This window comes from Mesoplodon mirus, assembly GCF_964341445.2.
Source record: "Mesoplodon mirus genome assembly, chromosome: 5".
Lineage (NCBI taxonomy): Eukaryota > Metazoa > Chordata > Mammalia > Artiodactyla > Ziphiidae > Mesoplodon > Mesoplodon mirus.
In genome coordinates, this window is record NC_138980.1 from 47,063,091 (window position 1) to 47,069,090 (window position 6,000).

Here is a 6,000-nt window from a genome sequence, read left to right on the forward strand (position 1 = left end):
TTTTTGCTCTAGACACAAAGAATTCTGAATTACTCCTTATTCCTCAAACACTCCAAGTACTTACACTGAATCTTTTAAACATAGCATGATCTATTTCAGGAATTTCTTGACCCTAACTACTGGCTCTCCCAATTTTGCCAGTCTCCCTTCAGCCCCATTCCCTCAAGCTCAGTTTACTTCATGTGCAGATAGGGATGGTAGTGAGGATCCTGTAATGGGTAGAAATGTGTCCCACAGCATGGTATATCTAAGTCCTAATTGCTTATTACTGTGAAATTAACCTTATTTGGAAATACGGTCTTTGCAGTTGTGAACAAGTTAAAACAAGGTCATACTGAATTAGAGTGAGCCCAAAATCTGATGATGGGTGTCCTTATAAGTAGGCCATGTGAAGATAGACACACAGGATGAAGGCCATGTGACAACAAAGCCAGAGATGGGAGTGGTAGGTCTACAAGGCCAGGAACACCATGGATTGCTCATAATCACCAGCAGCTAGGAGAAGGCAAGAAAGGATTCTTCCATAGAGCATGGTCTTACTGATGCCTAGTTTTCACATTCTGGCCTCTAGAACTATGAGAGAATAAATTCCTGTTTTTTCAGGTTAACCCATTTGTGCAATTTGTTATGGCAGCCCTAAGAAACTAACACAGGTCTGGATACACCCACCCACACACACCCACTAACTTGGCCTGCAGCATTAGGAAACTTGTTGCAGTCTTACTTCTCTGCTTATTTTATTATTATTTCCAGTTTCTTGTTCCTAGCCTCTTACAGATATCTTTTACAGATTTGAGACCATTCAATGAAACATGAAAGTTGTCACCTTCCGCTTTTCCCTGCCTGTTACCTCCCAGATTTAACTGGTTAAAATAGACAAAGTCCCCCAACCATCTTCTCTTTGGCATTCTGGTTGTCTTTGTTGAAGTCATCTCTCTGGAATATTGAGGTAATTGCCAACAGATCTGCTGTCCTAATCTCTCTCTTCTTTGAGTTAATTTAATTTAGCATTTACTGGGTATCAACTCAGAGCAGCCCAGCTCAAGGGTGAGCAAGTGGGGCTTATTCTGGAAGACGGGAAAATCTCACTGGTACAACATGAAGATGAAATAAGTGAATGAATGACCATGATGCAAAACACTTGCTATTTGGAGGGAGATGTGTGACAAACCTGCAGATGAGGTAAGAGGTCCTCATACACCAGGCTAAAGAACTTGGATTTCACTCTGTAGGCTAGTGTTTCTCATGCTTCTTTGCCTGCAGCCCAGAGAAAGATGCACAAATCATGATTCACTCTGATAATTTCTGCTTTACTCTATTCTGCAGGAAAAAGGCTGGGCTGTTGTTGGCAGATTCTCTCCTCAGCCAAACTGTAATCAGGTTTCCCTGATCATTTTTCTACTAGACCTGACTTTTGGGCTTCCATTCTTGCTTTGCATTGTCCAGTTTTAGCAAGAACCCTGATAAGTCAGTTTGACCAGAAGTCCCCACCCTAGAGATTTCTGATTACCCTTGAGATCGCTGATCAGCTTCCTCAACCCCCACCATCCCTCAGGTGATATCTGATCACCCTGGCCTGCCTTCAGCAAGAATCCCCTCAGGTCAGGTCACTTTAGCCCGAATACCCCTTTACCCCTAATGTTTCCCCTTAGTAATATTCTATCCACTGACTCTTCCACCCTGCTCCTTGGCTATGGATTCCCACTTTTCCTTGTTGTATTTGGAGTTGAGTCCAATCACTCTCCCCCATTGCAAAACCCTGTTTCAGTGGTCCATACACCTATCCCAATATTCCCCTGAATAAAGATTGCCTTGAGGCAGGAGATAGATGGGCTCCAGGCTAGACATTTACAACTGGCCTCCTGTTCACACTTCCTGGGGTGAGAAGAAGATGGGCTCCACGCCAGACATTCATTACCAGCCCCCTGATTACATTTCCTGAAGCAAGAGACAAAACGGGCTCCAGGACTACATATTTATGACCGGACTCCTGTCTATATTTCGAGATCTGCACCTCGATATAAAAACCAGCAAGAGAAATAGGGTAAATAACCAGACATTGGACATTTTTATGGCAGGGACAGAGTGGGACTAAACCTTGTTAAAAGATCAAGAGGTCATACATTTCTCCATCCTTGGGGCTAGGGAAACATTGCACATGCGCAGAAAGGCTCCTTGTGGGTCAAAAAGGAGGGGGCACCACCCCATAATATGTGATGTTAAGGCCGTCTCATAGACCTCTGGGCTGTAATCCATCTTGGAAAAAAGTTGTGCACGCATGTTGGGGAGGGTCCTAAGGCAGGTCAGGTGTGGAAAAAGAAACCAGATAATTGGTCAAAGGTAAACAAAGACCCGGATGCCCACACCCTTTCTCTCCCCGTGTGCATCTCTGCCTTGCTTCTGTCTTAACTAAACAAACTTTCTCTATTTGCTCTCCCACTTGTTGTTGTGCTATGTCTCTAATAATAAACTTTGTACCCGTTTTTACAGTTTTTGCCTCCGTGAGAAATGCATTTTTCACTGGGGGCAAGAGCCAGGGGGTGTGGTGGTTAGGATTCCTGGTTTTCATCCAGGCTACCCAGGTTCAATTCTGGGGCAGGGAATTAAGATCTCGCTTCATGCCACCAGTCACCGCTGCCTCTCCAAGATCAGCCTTATTGTGCTTTAACCAGTGTCATGAATAATTTTTCTTTAACACTATCATAAGCTGTTATGGGTCTTTTAACAAAATGGAGTGTTGATGAACGGTTCTCATTAGGCTAAGGGGATCTTGACAGGTACTAGAGTTCAGTTAGTATTTTGGGGAAACCCAGGAGACAGGTGTGTGGGCTGCTGGCTTACTGACTTGACAAGAATGTAGACAGTTAATAGTGAGTACAGGGGGCTTCCCTAGTGGCGCAGTGGTTGAGAGTCCGCCTGCTGATGCAGGGGACACGGGTTCGTGCCCCGGTCCGGGAAGATCCCACATGCCGCGGAGCAGCTAGGCCCGTGAGCCATGGCCGCTGAGCCTGCGCGTCCAGAGCCTGTGCCCCGCAACGGGAGAGGCCACAGCAGTGAGAGGCCCGTGTACTGCAAAAAAAAACAAAAAAACAAAACAAAACAAAAAAAGTAGTGAGTACAGGAGTTGAAGGCTGGAAAGTCGGCTGCCCCATAACTGTGATGGAATCCAGTCGCTGAAGGGGGCTCTTGTATGTCTCAGTCACCATTAGGTTGTGGAAAGACATTGCCAGGTAAAAATCCTCTCCCAGATCTGTGGAATGTCTGGGAACCAAAACCTCTTGGTTTGTAGTAGCTTGCTGAGAAAGAGCATCCTAAAGCCTGTGCTGTGGGCTTTGGAAATAAGAAAGGTCCGGCTCCTAAACCTCATCCTGAATGGTAAGAGCCAGAATTCTGAACTGTAAGGTGGGCCCTGGGTCTGGCTCATGCTGGTAGCCTTCCTAGGGACTCCCCAGCTCTGCCACGAGGAAGGCTAATGGGACTTAACAAATGAGACAGATGTACCATCTAAAACCAACTTGATGTGAACATAGCTATCTTCCCTGTGGCTCAGATGATGCAGATTTCCCACTTTAAGAATAGATCATGTAAATGTTACTTTGTGTTCCTATTTTCTTTCTTTACAATATCTATTCTAGTTGAAAGGTTATCATCTACTTCTATCCTTAGCCTCACTTCCAAAAACATCTGCCTTTACCCCCCACACAACTACCTGGTATAATTTCTTTAAAAAGGTTGTGTGTTTGTTTGTTTTTGTTAAGAAAATTTCCGTGGTTTTATTGTATCATGAGGCATTGAAACATCTGAACAAATCAGTACATCTGGGCAGTGCGGCGGCAGCATCTTTCTCCTTCCCTTCTCTGGGTCACTAAAACGACTTGTCAGTAGATTAAAAAAAAAAAAAGACAACCTTTCGCATTAACTTGTCTTTCCAAGGCATGCGCTGGTACAACACAAACTTCTCCTGTCAGATGCAACTAGTCTAGCGTCCAAACATCACGCACAATACCTCAGTAGCAGCAGCGTATTGCGCTTACTCCCACCGCGGCCCTGCTCATTTGTGTATGATATTCGGAGCATCTGGAGGAGTGTGAATAGTATTGGGAAGAGGGGGGAGGAGGAAAGAGCATGAGTGCCTGGCTGGGAGAGCGTTAGCCCAAGTTGTGCAGGGCAAGCCTGAACCTGTCATTGGTGCAAACCCAAGCATCAGTTGATGTTCTTTAATAGGAGCATCTGGTGGAAGCCCGTGGTAGTGTCTTCACTTGCGCTGAGCTGGGCTACAACCGTGCTGATGATGCAGCTCTCTGGCGTGGGCTGATGGTGCTGAGCCGTGATGCTGTGCTGGATTTTGCGGAATGGAAGCTAGACAATTTCTCCACAATGGCAGCTTTCCCCTGAAACTGCTGTCGTTTCCAGGTAAGGCATGGCGCGTCAATATAAATTGTGCCTAGTTGGGTTCTGTCGTTATCAAATAACTGGTAGTAATGTTGAATGAAGCTGGATACAATCTGCTCCCAAACTGGCTTGTCTCCCATTCTGGAGCATCACCGGTCTTGTTGAGACCCAAGGGGCTGCAACAATGGCGACAGAAACCCAGCGCGGTCTGTCTGTTCGTTTGTTTTAAAATTTACTTACTCTAGTAGCACAGAGCTAACACCCTGATAAATCCTCAGAAATTATCCAGCATCAGACTCCTTAACTGAGTTGAAAAAGCCTGGAAAAGTTAACAGCCGCATTTGAGGAATTTCTAGGGACACAACAAGTACATCTGACCCCTGATTTCCGGGACTCTTTACAGGGACCACTGCCTGGTCTCTCTGTTATTACAGAGCTTTCCCATTGCTAGAAGCCGGACACTCCAAGCCCTTGGACTTCTCCCTTGCTTTCTCCACTGAACCCTCACGCCTTGCGTAATTCTTTCTACTCCCACCCCATCTCCACCGGTGGCCCCCGCCCGGGATCCAGAAGTTTCTGGGGGTCAGCCCCGCCAGTGCCACTTTCGTTCTCTGACGCAGGTGGTCGCGCCTTACAAAGGCCCTGAAGCCTAGGGAGGGGCGGGCTGGCCGCAAGGGAGGGTCTAGAACAGCGGCCTCTCTGCCGTCGCTCTACGGGCTGGGAAGGCGAGGATCGGGGAGGTGTGCATCCTGCCAAGTACATAGGCGCCCGCGCGGGAATTTCTAAGGGTGGGCGCTGTATCTCAAACAGGCTACTCCGGCAGACGGCTGGACCCAGGAGCCGCCCGCCACTGTCGGTAACCACCGGTCACCAACTTTGGTTCCAGGACACCGCGGTAAGAAGGGCTCGCGCTGGCCCTATCACCCTTGGAGGGGTGACATTGCGTGGTCTTAGGTAGTTCCTCCCCTCTCCCATAGATGAATGAGAGAGGGCTTGGGGATGAATGTTTATTCCCAAATTGCCATGCAGGTATTTGAAATCAGAATTAACCGGAATTTCAGTTCTCCCATTTCTAGGGCGGAAGGTTGTTCAAAGAAATTTTAAAAGCAAATCGTTTTCCTAGGGAATCTTCTGAAAAAAGGAAGCGAACACGTTTTTGTCTCTCGATTGTTCCGATGCGTCGTTGATGACAAATTGAATAAACAAGAAGAAAAGGCGTGGCACCGCGCTGGCTTTCCTGCACCGCTGCTGTTGCGCACCTGCGGGGATTCCTCACATTCGCAAATGAAAAAGAAAAGCTGGTCTCCCAGAGTTGAGAACCACTGCCGAAGGGCAAATCGCCCCCGGGTCTGAGCTTCCATCTTCTCCTTCGACTACAGCTCCTCACGAGGTTTTACGAATTTGCCTTCCCTCTCCTTACACTTCCACCGACATCTCTGATACCAAGCGCTTTTTGCACTCGTCTTTCCTACTGGGGACTTTAAAAAAAAAAAAGAAAAAGATCTGCGAGTTCAGTTTCTTTGGACTGTTGTCCGCCCAGGTCCTGAGGGCTCAGTGAATGCCACTCAGAACGAGAACAGGGAGCCCTTTAAACCTGGAAGCTCGCAA

At 47.1% G+C, this 6,000-nt stretch overlaps 1 pseudogene across 1 annotated transcript; it reads right to left on the reverse strand.

The window, feature by feature from the left end:
* Positions 1-4,148: 4,148 nt before the first annotated feature.
* LOC309804135 (nuclear transport factor 2-like) lies at positions 4,149-4,540 on the reverse strand (annotated as a pseudogene). The gene has a single exon. The product of its transcript is annotated as a nuclear transport factor 2-like (transcript).
* Between the last annotated feature and the right edge of the window lie 1,460 nt (positions 4,541-6,000).